The sequence below is a fragment of the Malania oleifera genome, chromosome 3, assembly GCF_029873635.1.
Source record: "Malania oleifera isolate guangnan ecotype guangnan chromosome 3, ASM2987363v1, whole genome shotgun sequence".
Taxonomy (NCBI): domain Eukaryota; kingdom Viridiplantae; phylum Streptophyta; class Magnoliopsida; order Santalales; family Ximeniaceae; genus Malania; species Malania oleifera.
Window position 1 is genome coordinate 64694154 of NC_080419.1, and position 17875 is coordinate 64712028.

Sequence of the window (17875 nt, forward strand, 5' to 3'; positions counted from 1 at the left end):
TCAGTAACTTTTATTTTTCTATTGGGCGAACGTAAATTTTGAGATTAAAACGCATTCCCTGAGGAGACGATCTAGCCCTTGGGCTTAATATGACACGACAAAACTCCTATACTTGGGATAGCTTTCGAGCTGCTCATTTTTTGAGTGAGTCAGTGATCCAACCGACTTTGTTTGAGTGCATTAAAGCCATGCAGGCTAGTGATGTGAAGTTGGTTGAGACTATGAAGAAAGTGCAGCAGGGGTTGGCTATGAATTTTAACATCTCTGAGGGAGGTGTATTGAGGTTTGGAACCAGGCTGTGTGTTCCAAATGACGACGAGATCAGAAGGATGATTCTGGAGGAAGTGCACCATTCTTTATACATGGTACATCCTGCCAGCATGAAGATGTATCGGGATTTATGCGAGACTTTCTGGTGGAGTGGTATGAAAAGGGAGATTGCTCGGTTCATAGAGCAGTTTCTGACGTGTCAGCAGGTGAAAGTTGAACATCAAAGGCTGGCATGGCCGTTACAGCCCTTAGCTATTTCGGAGTGGAAATGGGAGCATATTTCCATGGGCTTTGTTACAGGATTGCCGTTAGTGCTTCACGGGTAGAATGCCATTTGGGTAATCGTGGATAGGTTGACGAAATCTACTCACGTTGTATTGATGAAGGTTGCTACTCTTTGAGTAGGCTAGTAGACTTGTACGTGCATGAGATAGTTAGAATGCACGGAGTACCAATGTCCATTGTGTCAAATTGAGACCCGAGGTTTGCCTCTCGATTCTGGAAGAGCTTGTAGGAAGCACTGGGGATGAAGCTTACTTTCAATACTACGTTCCACCCCCAGACTGATAGACAATTGGAGAAAACAATACAGATCTTGGAGGATATATTATGGGCTTGCGTGTTAGACTTCAGTGGTGGTTAGATGCAGTTTCTGCCACTAGTGGAGTTTGCCTATGACAACTTCTAGGTTGGCATTAGGATGGCACCATTCGAGGCTCTGTAATGTCAGAAGTGTCGGTCTCCTCTGTATTGGGATGAGGTTGGTGAACGTCAGGTTTTAGGACCTAAACTCGTACAGCAAGCATCTAAGATGGTGGGTTTGATCCGGGATAGGATTAATTCAGCTTAGAGTCGACAGAAGAGTTACACAGATGTTCACCGTCGTGAGTTGGAATTCGAGGTGGGGGGTAAGATAATCCTGAGAATCGCTCCGATGAAATGGGTTTTGAGATTTGGGAAGATGGGCAAGCTGAGCCTGAGGTATATAGGACCATTCGAGGTTCTTGTGCGAGTGTGTCCAGTAGCCTACAAGATTGCACTACCCCTAGTGCTCTCAAAGATCCACGACGTGTTTCACATATCCATGTTGAGGAGGTACGTGTCGGATCTATCACATATTATTAGTTATGAGAACTTGGAAATTGGGGATGGTTTAACATATGAGGAGGCACTTGTTCAGGCTCTGGACCGTAAGGTTCAGAAGCTATGTACCAAGGATATACCGCTAGTGAAGGTATTGTGGTAGAATCACGAGGATGAGGAAGCTTTTTGGGAATTAGAAACGGAGTTATGACAGAAGTATCCATAGTTATTCTGAGAGGTAGCTTGGGTAATAGAGTTAGTTGGGTACATGTAAGTAATGCGGCTATTGTATTGTGATTGGTGGTTAGTCTTTGGGAGTGTGTGTTATTGTGAACTCTTGAGATGGTATATGTAAGTAACCATGGTATTCCTCTGCCATAAGTGAGGGTATGTATGTGTTGTGACGGGGCTGCGTTGTAAGTGGCTGTCGGCTATTCCTAGAGTCGAGTATGTGTATTTCGTTGGGTGGATGAGTTCGTAAATGAGAGATTACAAATTTCGAGGACAAAATTTGTATAAGAATGGGAGGTTGTAAGAACCTAACCTGTGAGATATGTGTCGCGACGTCCCGGAGCACGGGTGCCCTGGGGTAACGAAATAAAAATATGATTTAAATTTTCAAGAAAAACAAGGAGTATCGGAGTCGCCACTAACCTTTAAGTGCGGTTAGAACACATCATTACCACCTTGTTAAGGGTAGAATGGGTCTATGTTACCAGAGTTGGGGTCGGGACTTCGGTTACACGAGGGGAAGGTACGAGCACCCCCTACGTGCTCGTTCTTACGAACGGTACCTAATTAATTTGAAATTATCCCTAAGTTAATCTAATAAGTCTTTCAAATTACTCCTCTATTAGTGGATTTACAAATATACATGCAATATAAATAAATAAATAAATAATACAAGAATATACGTAATATATAAATATATACATATTCCTTCAGAACTAAAGGTACGTGAAGCCTAAAAGCTCACACCATAAAATTAAAATCATAGGGACAAAAATCAAGAAAATACTTAGGAAAGTACACTCCCAAATTTGGAAATCTTATACGATTTTTTTTATAGGAAAATACTAATATGAGAGGTTTTAAAATATGATAATAGGGTAATAAGCAACACATACCTATTAAAATATTACAAATGTCAAAATAAGTAATAAAATACCGTAATACTATATATATATATATATATATATTAAGATACTAAGGATACTATAAAAAGTAATACCATATATGCTAACAATACTCTGATAAGTAATACTAATATACTAAAGATACCATAATAAGTATTATACCATAATAGTAATCTACTTCAATACTTAATAACATACCATAATAGTGAACTATTTTTCTACTTAATAATGATACCTTAATAATAGACTACCATATTAAATAATAATTACAATAATACCTTAATAATAAACTATCATATTACTAATGAGAATGATAAACTGAAACCCTAATATACAATAAAACAACAAAGTAATAAACCCTAAACATGAACAAATATACATTGAATAAACCACAATAACCACAATGAAAAACACTAAATATGAATATTAAACATTAAATGTAACCAAGATGATAAAGAAAAGCCCTAAGAGGAATGTTAAATTTAACAACCACAATGACCCTTTTTAATATGCGCACATGTACATTTAAACACAACACCAGCAATAATGAAAATTCAAAGTAATTAATCTTGAACATACATTAACAATGATAACCCTATATGGAAGGCATGAACATGAACACTAATTACAAGAACAAATATTATGCATAAGAACAAACCATAAAAAATTTAAACATGAAGGAATATTATGAGACCAAAAATCCTGCCACAAGAAAAATAAACGAGTCAATATTTACCATTGTAAAAATTAAAAAACGGATATTAAACACTAAAAATAATATTACTATATTGATTATCTAACAAGTATAGTAATAACAAGTAAAATAAAATAAATACATAGTAAGAAAACTAAAATAAATAAAAGTTAGTGTGTGTATACACAGCATGTAAAAATTGAAAAAAAAAACATAAACTTTATGTCATAAAATGCAAACTGAACCCATATATATATATAGGCATGTGTGTGTGCGTGTAGATACATCAAAGGGAGGCAGGGGACTCACCGTGGGTTCTGGCGGAGCTGGGTCACCGAAGAACGGAGGACGCACTGCCGGAGTTGGAGATTCAGGGACTCAAGCAAAAGAGTCGCAGGTTTTTTTTGTTGCGTGGCCGAAGCTGGTGGCTCACGGTTGGGGTCTAGGAAGAGGAATGGTGAGATGATGACTGGAGATGGGCCAGGCCATGTGTGCGTTTTCTATTGCTGCCCTACGTACAAAGGAAAGAGTTAGAGAACGAAGATATGAGGAGAGTGATGGAGAGGGGGGAGAGATCGTGTGTGAGGGCACTGCTGTTATGGGTGCTTGGTGTTGATAGCGCCGGTGAAGGGGATTGCTACTGTGTGCGTCAGATGTGTTTCCGTTGCTGAAGAAGATGGCCATGAAGTGGTGAGTTGCCAGAGTTGATGGCTGGAGTTGGAAGGCTCCCTAGTGCTGGTTCAGCTTTGTGCGTCACCTCGAATGGACTGGTCGTGTGGTGGAAGGCAGTGGGTGAAGGATGGTGGGGACTGGGCAAGTGGTGACTTATGCGGCGCCGAGGTAATGGGCCAGTGGGTGTGTTGCTATTCGTGAGGGACCCCTATCGTGGCTGCTATGGCTGTGAGGTTGAAAACGGAGGCAAGGAAAGATGGAGAGAAAAAGCAGAGGGAGAGACTGGAGGCAGGGGAAGGACTAGTGCGCAGCAGTGGCTAGGTGGAAGAAGAAGGAGAAATCAAGCTTGATTTTTTTTTCTTTTGCTTTGGCTCTACCTGTCTTGCCACACCCCCCCCCCCCCTCTTTTTGTGTTGTGCGAATAAGCCTTTATATAGGCATTCCCCAATAACCCTAAACTAAACAATCTCAAAATAATAAAAGTAATAATAATAATAAAAATAAAATAATATAAATAACAATAATAAAAATCATAATAATAATAATAATAATAATAATAAAAATAAAATATCAATACTGATAATAATAGTGATAATAATAATAATAATAATAATAATAATAATAATAATAATAATAATAATAATAATAATAATGAAAATAATAAGAGGGGACCCCTTGTTCTATTTGGCAAGGGAAAAAATAGGGTGTTTACAGCTGCCCCTCTTTGTAGGTTTCGTTGCTTCAATGTAACAGTAGGAACTCTCCTACGTTTTTGTAGCAACAAGCCTGCAAAGATAAAAGACACCTATTTTAGCCAAGTCATACAACTCCCTATCACTTTTCAAGTTAATCAAGAGTTGTTTATTTCTTCCAACCAGGGATGATTTGCACTGAATGTAAGAATCCAGGTTGAGGTACACAGGGATGGCTTGCTGCGAATGCAAGAATCCGAGCCATGAGAAACAATGATGGCCTACTTCGAATGTAAGAATCCGAGTAGTAGGGACACGATGATCCGAGCCATGGGACACAATGATGTCTTGTTTCGAATGTAAGAATCTGAGTCGTAGGGATACCATGATCCGAGCCATGGGACACAATGATGGCTTGCTTCGAATGTAAGAATCCGAGTCGTAGGGATACGATGATCCGAGCCATGGGACACAATGATTGCTTGCTTTGAATGTAAGAATCTAAGCGGTAGGGACACGATGATTCGAGTCATGCGACACAATGATGGCTTGCTTCAAATGTAAGAATGCGAGTCATAGGGATACGATGATCCGAGCCATGGGACACAATAATGACTTGCTTTGAATGTAAGAATATGAGCCGTAGGGATACGATGATCCGAGCCATAGGACACAATGATGGCTTGCTTCGAATGCAAGAATCCAAGCCCTAGGGATACGATGATCCGAGCCATGGGATACAATGATGGCTTGCTTCGAATGTAAGAATCTAAGCCGTAGGGATACGATGATCCGAGCCATGGGACACAATGATGGCTTACTTCGAATGTAAGAATCTGAGCTGTAGGGATACGATGATCCGAGCCATGGGACACAATGATGACTTGCTTCGATCGTAAGAATCCGAGCCATAGGGATATGATGATCTGAGCCATGGGACACAATGATGGCTCGCGTCGAATGTAAGAATTCGAGCCGTAGGGATACGATGATCCGAGTCATGGGACGCAATGATGGCTTGCTTTGAATGTAAGAATCCGAGCCATAGAGATACAATGATCCGAGCCATGAGACCCAATGATGGCTTGCTTCGAATGTTAGAATCCAAGCCATAGGGACATGATGATCCGAGTCATGGGACACAATGATGGCTTGCTTCGAATGTAAGAATCCAAGCTGTAGGGATACAATGATCCGAGCCATGGGACACAATGATGGTTTGCTTCGAATGTAAGAATCTAAGTCGTAGGGATACGATGATCCGAGCCATGGGACACAATGATGGCTTGCTTTGAATGTAAGAGTCCGAGCCGTAGGGATGCGATGATCCGAGCCATGGGATACAATGATGGCTTGCTTCGAATGTGAGAATCCGAGCTGTAGGGATACGATTATCCGAGCCATGAGACACAATGATGGCTTGCTTCAAATATAAGAATCGGAGCCGTAGGGATACGATGATTCGAGCTATGGGACACAATGATGGCTTGCTTCGAATGTAAGAATTCAAGCCGTAGGGATACGATGATCGGAGCCATAGGACACAATGATGGCTTACTTTGAACGTAAGAATCCGAGCCATAGGGATACGATGGTCCAAGCCATGGGACACAATGATGGCTTGCTTCGAATGTAAGTGTCGCAGCGTCCCGAGAGTGCGTGTGCCCCGAGCGGCGAAATCAAAAATCAATTTAATATTTTCATGGAAAAACATGGATATCGGAGTCGCCACTAACCTTTAGTGCGGTTAGAACACATGATTACTACCCCGTTAGGGGTAGAATCGGTCTACATTACCAGAGTTGGGGCCGGGAGTTCAGTTACGCGAGGGGAAGGTACGAGCACCCCCTACCCGCCCGTTCTTACGAACGGTACCTAATTAATTTGAAATTATCCCTAAGTTAATCTAATAATTCTTTAAATTACTCCTTTTTATGAATTTATAAATACATGTAAAAAAAATAAATAAATAAATAAATATATACATATATATATTCCCTCGGAGCTTAGGGTACGTGATGCCCGAAGGCTCATACCCCCGCAATAAAATCATAGGGATTATAAAAATCAAAAATATTTAATAAAAAATATATATAATAAAAATAAAATAATAATAATCATTATAATAATGAACATAATAATAACAATAATAATAATAATAATAATAAATAACAATAGTAAAAATAATAATAATGGTACTAATGATAATAATAATAATAATAATATTAATATTAATAGTAGTAATCCCATAATGACAATAATAAATAATATTAATACGCACATATTAACAATAAATACATATTCTAAACATCATAATGGTAACATAATAATTTCACACATGATAATAATAATAATAATACACTATAAATAAAAGGTAATTATAATAATATTCCTAATAGTACACCCCTAATACCCTATAAATACCTTTACACCCATATGGAAATAATTGATGAAAGAGATAAACCAAATTTCAAATTAAAACATGGAAACCTATGCACAAGTAAAGAAATAACGAAATTATGGAAACAAGGTATTGCTGAAAATAATAAATACAAGATTGTTGCCAAAATTAATACACAACCCTAACTATACAAATATTAAATACAAAGTGACTACAATAATGACCAAAAACCCTAAGTACATAATTTATATGAAAGCAATTTCAACCCTAAAAGTACATCAAGATACAATAAATCAAAATATGAGAATACAATAAATCAAAACATGATATACAATGTTAAGAATATATAGTAGTAAGGCAGCAATTTTAAATATACCCTAATATACAATATAATAACAAAACCTCAAAATACTAAGGTTACCAAGATAAATGATATTGTGTACATTAAAATGCTACAAATATGATAGTAATAAATATATAATATGTAATATCCATTATAATATTGAACATACCTTGAAACTAACATGCTAAATACACTAAAATACTAAACACAATATTACTAGATATATCAACATGCCAACCGTAACCAAAATATAAAATATGCAAATCAACTATATAAACCTAAACATAATAATGAAACAATCTACATAATAAACCCAATAATAGCATATAACAATAATAAAACAATCTACATAATAATAATACCAACCATATGCAAACAATAGAATATTAATACTAATAAAATCAATATGATAATTAATATAATAATAACATCCAAACCATACAGTAATTTTACTAATAGTAATATACAAACTAGTAACATAAAAATAACGCAATCATGTAATTAATAATAATATACAAACTACGTAATACTAATACTAATATAATTAATATAATGACAATGCTAATATTAATAAACCAACTATATAATAATATTACTAATAATGATATATAAATCATACAATACTAATAATAACAATACACCTATGATGTGATGACAATATTAGAAATATTATACAAATCATATAATAATATTATTAATGGTAATATACGAACAATTTAACAACATTATTAATAATGATATACAAAACAACATAATAATATAATATATAAATAATAATAATATTACTATCAATAAGATATGAATAATAATACTAATATGGTTAATATTGTATATACATAAATATAACACCTACAAGCAAGAACTGTAATTTAATAATAATAAAGCATGAATAATTGGTGTGTGCATGTGTGTGTGGCTTGCATGAAAGAAGCTTACCGCCGGGGTGGGTGCTCGGGTCTAATATTTGGAGGTTTGGGTTCAGCTTGGTGTTGATGGAGAACGGAGGTCCTGGTGCAGGCCGAGGAGGGGGCTGTGGTCGCCGGAGTTGAGGCTGTGCTGGTGTGCTGCTGCTGCTGCAGAGGAGTAGGGCCGGAGTTGGGGAGTTTCAGACGCAGGGGTTCTCGGTGGCGGCTGGTTCTGTGGACTAGCGGCGACGACGGATGGTTGGACTTGCAGGGCTCGGCTGGTTGTGGGAGCCTGGCTGCTAGAGCTCGTGGCGGTGGTTTGCTGTGTGTGGTGTGATAGAGGAGGAGATGGCTATGTGGCTGGAGACTGCTCTGCTACCTGCTGAAGTCTTGGGGGAACAGAGGGGGCAGCGTGAGAGACAGAGAGCAGAGGGGGGAGAATCAAGGAGGAATGGAGGATGGTGAGGATGATGGAGTGAGGGAGAATACGGTGGAGAAAGAGCAGGAGCGTGAGGATGGATGGCGAGAGAAGAAGAGGAAGCAGAAGAGAGAAACAGATCTCTTTTTTTCACTGTGCGCTGCCCCCCCTTAGAAGAGAAGAAAAGGCCTTTTTACAAAAAAAATATTAGAAACCCTAAATCTCTCCATTCCTTTTTGGTTTATGGTATTTTTCTTTTGGAAATAATATATACTACTATTATGGTAATAAGGAAATAATAATAATAATAATAATAATAATAAGGTAAAAATAATAATAATAATAATAATAATAATAATAAAGTGAATATGGAAATAATGTTAATAATAAAAAAAATAAAAAACAAAAATAATAATAATAAAAATAATAGTGATAATAAGCCACTTATAATACTATAGGAAAATAACAATAATATAATAATAGTAATAATAATAAATTACTTATATCCATATAGGAAAATAAATAATAATAACATAATAATAGTAATAATAATAAATTACTTATATCAATATGGAGAAATAATTAATAATAATAATAATAATAGTGAAAAATAAAAATAAAAATAAAAATAATAATAGTGTAAATAACAACAATAGAAATCATAACAATAATGATAATAATAATAATAATAAATTACTTATATCAATATAGGAAAATGATTAATAATGATTATAATAGTGAAAATAAAAATAATAAAAATATTGGGCCTGGGTAAAAATGGGGTGTCTACAGTAAGAATCTGAGCCGTAAGGATACGATGATCCGAGACATAGGACACAATGATGGCTTGCTTCAAATGTAAGAATCCGAGTCGTAGGGATACGGTGATCCGAGCTATGGGACAAAATGATGGCTTACTTCGAATGTAAGAATCTGAGTCGTAAGGACACGATGATCCGAGCCATGTCAACCAGTATAAAGGTGTGAAAGCAAAGTTTGGAAAGTCGTTACTCTATTTGGAAAATGCACTTGGCGTAAGGTGTGAATGCCAATGAATGACTCCCCTTGTCTTTGGGATCGGTTGCCCCAGTTTCAAAATAAATCAATATGTGTCTAGGGCCAACTCCCCCAGTATCCAAGTAAATCAATGTGTGCTTGGGGTCAGCTACCCCAGTTCAGATATTAGCATAGCAGGAGTCTCTCAATCAAAGATGTCAAATGATCATTTGAAAAATTATTCAACAAGACAAGTATGAAGGGTGCTTTATTTGTGATGCTAGAATACAATGATATGCTGCTATATGTATACATGTTGCTAACTTATGATGCTAGAATGCAGTAATATGTTGCTATTGATATGCATGCTGCTAACTTGTGATTTTTTCATTTTTTATTTTTTTATTTTTTATTCATTTTTTTATATTTTGTTCAATGCATAATAATGCATGAAATGTTTGAAATGTATGGTAATTCGTGAAATGTAAGGTAATGCATGAAATACATGACAATGCATGATATGTAGGGTAATGCATGAGATGCATGACAATGCATGAAATGTAGGTAATGCATGAGATGCATGACAATGCATGCATGACATGAAGGTCAATGCATGAAATGCATGGGAATGCATGAAATTAGGTAATGCATGAAATGCATGGGAATGCATGAAACTTAGGCAATGCATGAAATTTGAACAAAGCATGTCATATAGAGTAATGCATGGCAATGTATGAAATTTAGGCAATGCATGAGATATATGGTAATGCATGGAATGCATGGCCATGCATGAAATTTAGGTGATGCATGAAATGCATAGGATGTATATTAATGTGTGGAATACATGACAATATATGAAATTTAGGTAATGCATGAAATGCATGGCAATGCGTGAAATTTGAGTCATGCATGACAATGCACGAAATGTATGGTAATGCATAAAATGCATGGCAATGCATAAAATTTAGGCAATGCATAAAATGTAAGGTGACATATGAAATACATGACAATGCATGATATGTAGGATAATACATGAAATGTATGGCGATGTATAAATCTTTTCTCCCCACGCGCTTGTGGTCAATGACCTCATCTTTGATCTCTACATGAGGCTCGATCTTCCTAATTCATCTAGTCATGGAAGTGATAGACTCAGCTTAAATGAAAATCCCAAAATCTGCCCTAGTTGAAAGGATCTATAGCTGATCTTGACCCTGATTTCATATTCCAATCTGATAAGAATGCGCTTGAATGAGTCCCACTGAAACTCAATTTGAAATTTGCCCCAGTTAAATGCATTTGTAGCTTATCTTGCCCATATTACATTTTCTCCACAGGGATGTTCTTTGGATTGCATCCATAATGTTTTAAAATTTCTTTGAAATTTAAATAAATAGGCATGCAATCTAATAACTCAATCTCAATAGGAATATGGATGGAATGCACAAAATTGCTTGTCTTTGCTTGATTTTTTGTGCTTGTTAAATAGGAGATGAATTTTATCAGTACTTTGACACTAATGCAACTTTGCTAACTTAAAGAATCATATCAATGGGCAAACCTTCCCTTTTTTTTCATTTTTTTTTTTTTTTAGCCTCATAACCATAACTCCTCCACTTTATCACCATTTAGAGATTCTTTCTTACTCATTTCAAGCTTATTTCAAACTCCCAATCTTAAATTATGACTAGTGTCTTATTAAATAGTTTGAAAAATATTCCAATCTCAGGGTGGACTTTAAGACACGAGACGAAACGTAAGCTTAGGATTTAGGTTTCACCAAGAACAAGGAAACTAAGGCTCAAAAATCCCATCCCAAAATTAAAATTTATGCCTTATTTTGTGGTGCAATATTTGTAGAGTATTGACCGAACTTGTTATTTGAACAAGCTGCCTATGTATCTTTGTAGGATCAGGTCATTACGTAGTTCAGACTCATCATTGAGTCTGACAAATCATTTGAGACAACAATGTATACCAATCTGGTCAGGACTTTTATTTGGACCGTAATGTAGGCTAAGGGTACGGATTAAAGAAAGAAAGATTTAAATAAGGCTCAAAATTTATCAACCTTATCACAGGTATTTGCTAGTCAAAGATCACATATGAGTATGTCCCTTACTTTTCTTTCTTCTTCCTTTTCTTCTTCTTTCTCTTTCCCCTTTTTCTTTTTCTTTTTCTTTTTTTCATCATCTTCTTTTTTTTTACTGCAACTTTTACTTTTCCTTTTATGAATGAATCTTTACTTCATTTTAATTTGAATTCTATTTGAAAATGATCTTTTTTTAAAACTGCCCCAGTATGGGGTGTGATCCTTTGACGGGTTAATCAAGAAAAGAATTTTTCAAGTTCAAAAATTGTTTGCAAGGGATTTCTTCTTTGACCTTCTTTTGGGTAGCAGAAAAATGGCCTGTCGTCCTTGTGGTAATAATTATTGTTTCAAATGACTTTCCATATGCTAGGGAACCCATACCCAGGTTAATTTTTGGTGAACTGACTTTTAAGCGAAAGTTGGTTTAACATTCAAGCTCAACTTGGTTAACAAATGGAAAAACATTGTTTGGTTCTTTATGGGAAAACTGGTCGATCAAAGATAGCTACCCCTCATTTGATCAGAATATAATCATCATACCTTTAAGACACCAATCATAACTTAGATAACAAAGACAAGAGAATTTTTATCAATTTCATCAAACAAATATAGGACAAAGCTTGATAAGTCATTTCTGTATATTTCTCCTACGACTCTTCTTCATTTTGAAATCCACATCCCACAAAGCTCCTTGACAACCTCTTGAAGTGGCGTTCTTTACTAAGCTTCATCTTGGAGGCTTTTACTTCATCCTTTTTTTTCTTTTTTCTTTTTTTAATTTTTATTTGCCCATTAAATAGACCCCTGAAATCAACTAATGGCTCCCAGTCCTTTGTACTGATAAAATTATTTCCTATGTCACTTATACAAAATACAAGAAAAAATGGACAAAATTTGGCACAAGGTAATGGTTCAAAGAGGATGAAATGAGATGAGACCGAAAGACATTCTTATTTCATTCAATTTTAAAATGATTTAAATAAAAAGCATGAATGCATTCCTCTTGTTATCACCCTTAAGTGATCAAGCATATCATTTCTGTATCATGTGAGCTCACTTCTAAAGTTGAATACCAATCAATCTTCCAACCCGATGGCATTTATTACATTCCTACTATGATCACGCAACGTGTCCCCATGATCCTAACCTTTCTATGTAGAGAGATCATCTTGCTCTACTCAATACTGGAATCTCGGATCTTTTACTTTGCCACCTTGGCCCATGATTTTGTAGACAATTGGAATATGATTATTGACCCATTAGAGATGACTATGCATGCATGGTTATGAAATTGAACATGAAATGATTATGTTATGCAATGGGTGTTTATGCATGGGTGTACCTAGTGCACGAATACATACCAATAGGGATATGAATATGTATGCAACCTATCATGCATGGCTATGCATGAAATGAAGTGCATGAATGCAATGTAACCTAAATAACTACTTTGCCATAATTCTGAAAACATCCCGCTAATGAAAGATTTCAAGATTAAGACGACCATTGATAGGCCACAATATCAATTCAATTCTTCCCTTAACCATTCATTTCCTTGATAATGGTCCATGTACCTCAGATTCTATGAAAGGTCAGATTATGATCTGAGTTTGGGGTTGACCTAGGCTAGTCAATCCATTGGATTTGTTCAATGCAGGTTCGTGGACTTTGATATGCACTTGGACCTCGAGTATTTTAAAATATGGGCTTTAAGCTTTTTATGATGGGATCAAACCCTAGTTTAAAAGGACTTAGGCTTGGATTGCTTAGAAAATGTTGGCCTGAATTTTTAGGTAATAGGGCCGAGGCCGCTTTTGAAATCTGTGTTTTGGCCCTTTTTTGAAAATCAGGCTTGGGTCCAATTTTTACTTAGGAAAAGGTCGGACCTAGGTTTGTTTTTTTAAAAAAAAAAAAATTAGGCTTGAGTTATTTGAAAAGGGTTAGGCCAATTCGTATTTTAAAATGCTTGGGCCCAGTGCTTCATTTTTTTTTTTTTTTTTTTTTGAAATGATGGGTCATGGTCCCATTATTGGGCTTTTTTAGAATGACTAAGTAGTATGTATGTCTAAAATGGATGCAAAATTCATGACATAATACAAAGTATTTCAAAACATATATACAAAGGACTGTACGTGGAGAAGGATGTGGCTCCTGTCTCGACCCAGGGTAGGTACATATATACAGGGTTCTTCATGGCTTTATCCTAGTGAAGGAAAACTATGTACAAGTTTATGTGGGTAGGCTCTAATTCCAATTGATAAAATGTTCCCAATCTAACCTCCATCCTCACCCAAAGGGGCTTAGACAAAGTTTAAACTGAGCGGAGTGGTTCGCTGGTCCCCACAAGCCCTGCCACGTGGGGACAAACGCTATTACACTCCTACCTAACCCTAACAGGTAAAGCTCAGGTATAGAGCGTGAAAGTGTGTGAATTCAAATTTTAACCTAATCCCGCTACCCCACATGCATGTCACATGCTTATTGAAGCACCATGGAAACAAATATTTTCATAAAAGCAAGGCTATTTTCAAACATGCAAACTAGCTATTTACATTAAATCAAGAAAATTTATTAATATAGTAACAAGCATTCACATTAAGTTAAGTATATTTACATACATGGGAACTAAATACTCACATTAATTAAGGGTATCTACCTATATGGAAACCACATATTTACATTATTAAAGACATCTACCTATGTGGGAAGTAAATATTCACATTTATTAAAATATCCACCTATATAGAAACTAAGTATTCACATAATTAAAGATACACATTGTTGACTCTATGAGTTCAATCCGTTTTTGATAATGACAAATCACTTGGTATTTTATCTGTGCATGGAGTTTGTGAATAGGAACTATATTAAGCATGCATGGAAAGATAACGAGTCATGGAAGCATTCAAGTAAAGCTTACAAATCTTGGCAAGATCCATGGAACTCAAAGAGTACGAGAATCAAGATGCAAGCAGAAAAGTTCAAGAATATCTTGGGAATGCGTATTTAGAACTCATGTACTTACATTTTCATATGATTTAATTTAAGGCTCATCATAACTTAGAATGATTTTAGGATTCATGCATTTCATGTACATCATTAGGGAATTTTCATGGACTTAGAAATGTTTTTAAATCACGGAAAATATGTTTTATAAAAGACCCAAGAAAAGAAGTAAAGTAGAATTTAAAGCTAGAGAAGAAAAATTAAGAAAAATGGGACTTCGGTAGCCTAAACTTCACCTCAGTCGCCTGAAGAATTTCTTCAGGAGCCTGAAGATTAAGTTCGGTAGCCTGAAGAATTAATGGGAAACACAGCAAGTTGGCAGAGGCTCTTCGATCGCCTGACCTTGGAACCTCAAGTGCCTGAACCCACTTTAGGAGCCTGAACTTCCCTCTTTAGGCGCCTAACCGTATATTCCAACTTGATTTTTAAAAGGCTTAAGGAACTTTGGTCGCCCGGGCTTTCGACCTCAGGCGCCTAAACTTGTGGGAAACTTAAAAATTTGTTTTTTATTAAAAGAACTCACGAGCTATTTCTTTAATCCAACGGCTGAGATCAATCCTAAGGGTAAGATACTATATATACTGAATATCTAAACCCTAGAACAAGGCCAAGACACACAACAAGAGAAGAACACATCGTATTGCAAGATTGTAGAGAAAACTTGAGCCAATTGTCTGCACTTCATTATACTTTCATTGTCTTTGGGCAAATCTATTCCGAAAATCAAAGGGCATTCATTCATTTGATTGTACTTCAATCTAGTATTGAGGTTTGATCTTTCAAGTTATTATTCTTAAGAACTTCTCATCTCATTACGTGTTCTTGATTATCATTAGAAAAGTTTTGATCTTGAGTGTGCATAAAACTAAAGATGAATATACTGAAGAGGATTGGAAGTCAGTTCAAATCAATGCCACTGCCATGAACTTACTTTTTTGTGCATTAGATGTCAATGAATTTAATATGGTAATGGCATGTAACTCAGCTAAATAAATTTGGGAAAAATTAGAAGTTACATATAAAGGCACTAAGGAAGTCAAGAATAATAGGATAGACATGCTCACTAGTGAATATGAAGCATTTAAAATGACGATTGATGAATCCATACAATCCATGTACACTAGATTCACACACATCATTAACTATTTAAATGCTCTTGGAAAAACTTACCCTACTTATGAGTTGATCAGGAATATACTCAAGGGATTACCTCCAGTGTGGGAAGCGAAAGCTACGGTAATAGCAGAAGGGAGAAATCTCAAGGAGATGTTGGTGGATGAACTCATTGGATCACTCATCACCTATGAGCTGGCAATAAACGAGAGGAAAAATGAGTAAAGCAAAGCTAAGAAGGTCACTGCACTTAAGGTATCATCAAGCTATTCAAGTGAAGGAAGCAATTCCGAAACGAATGATGACATGGCCCTACTAACAAAGAAGTTCGGGAAGTTCTTGAAGAAGAACAAGAAGTTCAACCGAAAATTCTGGTACTCTAAATCGGAAAGAGGAGAGCAAAGCATGAAGAAAAAGAAGGAGGATCTACCCACATGCTACAACTGCCGAGAAGTTGGACACATCAAGCCTAAGTACCCCAAGATCGTGAAAGCCTCAAAGAAAAAGAAGAAGGTGTTGAAAGTCGGTTGGGATACACACAGCACTAGCGGTTCAGAATCTGAATCAAGCGACAACGAGGTTGCCAATCTGTGTCTAATGGCACATGATGACCTTGAGGTACATACATCTTTTTCATCATCATCGTATTATTCTAGTGAATCTAAAAATGAAAATGATATGATTTCATATGATGAATTGAAACAAGAATACCTGTACACTATTAAAATGCTTGAGAAGAAAACAAAGAAAATTTCTGAGTTGAGAAGCAAAGTCAAAGAACTTTCAAATCTAGTTGAACACCAAAATGAATCCCATGCATCTTTCATAAAAGATAAAGATTTGAAAATTAAGGAGTTAGAAAAGGATTTGAAAGATAAATCTAAAATTATTTATAAATTTACTGAAGGGCAAAACAATTTTGGAAAGCTCCTAGGATCTCGAAGAAATTCCCTAGAAAAGGAGGGGCTTCGCTTTAATGGTAAGGAAAATATAAATAAAAGACATCTTTACATGGGGTATTTTACAAAAGAATCAAAGTCATATGTTTCAACTAAGAATCATTATAGAAATACTACATGTTTTAAATGTAGAAGGTTGGATCACATACAATTCAACTGTCCTTTCAAAAATAAAGATGTAAAAATAAAGAAAGTATGGAAGGTCAAAGGTCAATCCAGCACTAACCCTCCTGGACCCAAGACAATCAAGGTACCAAAGCTAGTTGTTTAATTGTGTCTTGCAGATTTGCTTAAGATCAGCATCCTCAAAAGAAAAATGGTATATGGATAGAGGATGCTCACACCACATGAGAGGGGATAAAGCAAAATTCACATCCATCATACCCAAGGATGAAGGGTTTGTTACTTTTGGAGATAATGCTAAGGGAAGGATTACAGGTGTTGGTAAAGTCGGTAATGATTCCTTACTCATTATTGATGATGTTTTATTAGTTGAAGGTTTAAAGCACAATTTATTGAGCATAAGTCAACTATGTGATAAAGGCTACAAAGTATCATTTGAACATGACAAGTGCATAGTTGAACACAAAACTGATAATAAGATATTGTTCATTGCTAAGCGTCATGAAAACGTATATACCACAAGCTTTGATAACTTAACTTCACAGAGCGTGACATGTTTATCTGCTATGAATGAAATTAGCTGGATTTGGCATAGGAGACTAGGACACGCAAACATGGATTTAATCTCAAAACTAGTTAAGAAAGAATTAGTTATGGGACTGCCTAAGACTAAATTTGTGAAAGATAAAATCTGTGATGCATGCCAATTAGGAAAACAAGCAAGAACAAGCTTTAAGAAGAAGAAAGAGATCTCCACTACTAGGCCACTCCAAATGCTACACTTGGACTTATTTGGACCAAACCAAATTTAGAGTTTAGGAGGAAAATCATACGCTTTTGTCATAGTTGATGATTTTTCAAGATACACATGGGTACTATTCTTAGGTCATAAAGATGAAGCATGTGAAAAATTTATAAACCTATGCAAGAAAGTACAAAATGAAAAGGGATACACAATTACTAAAATTCAAA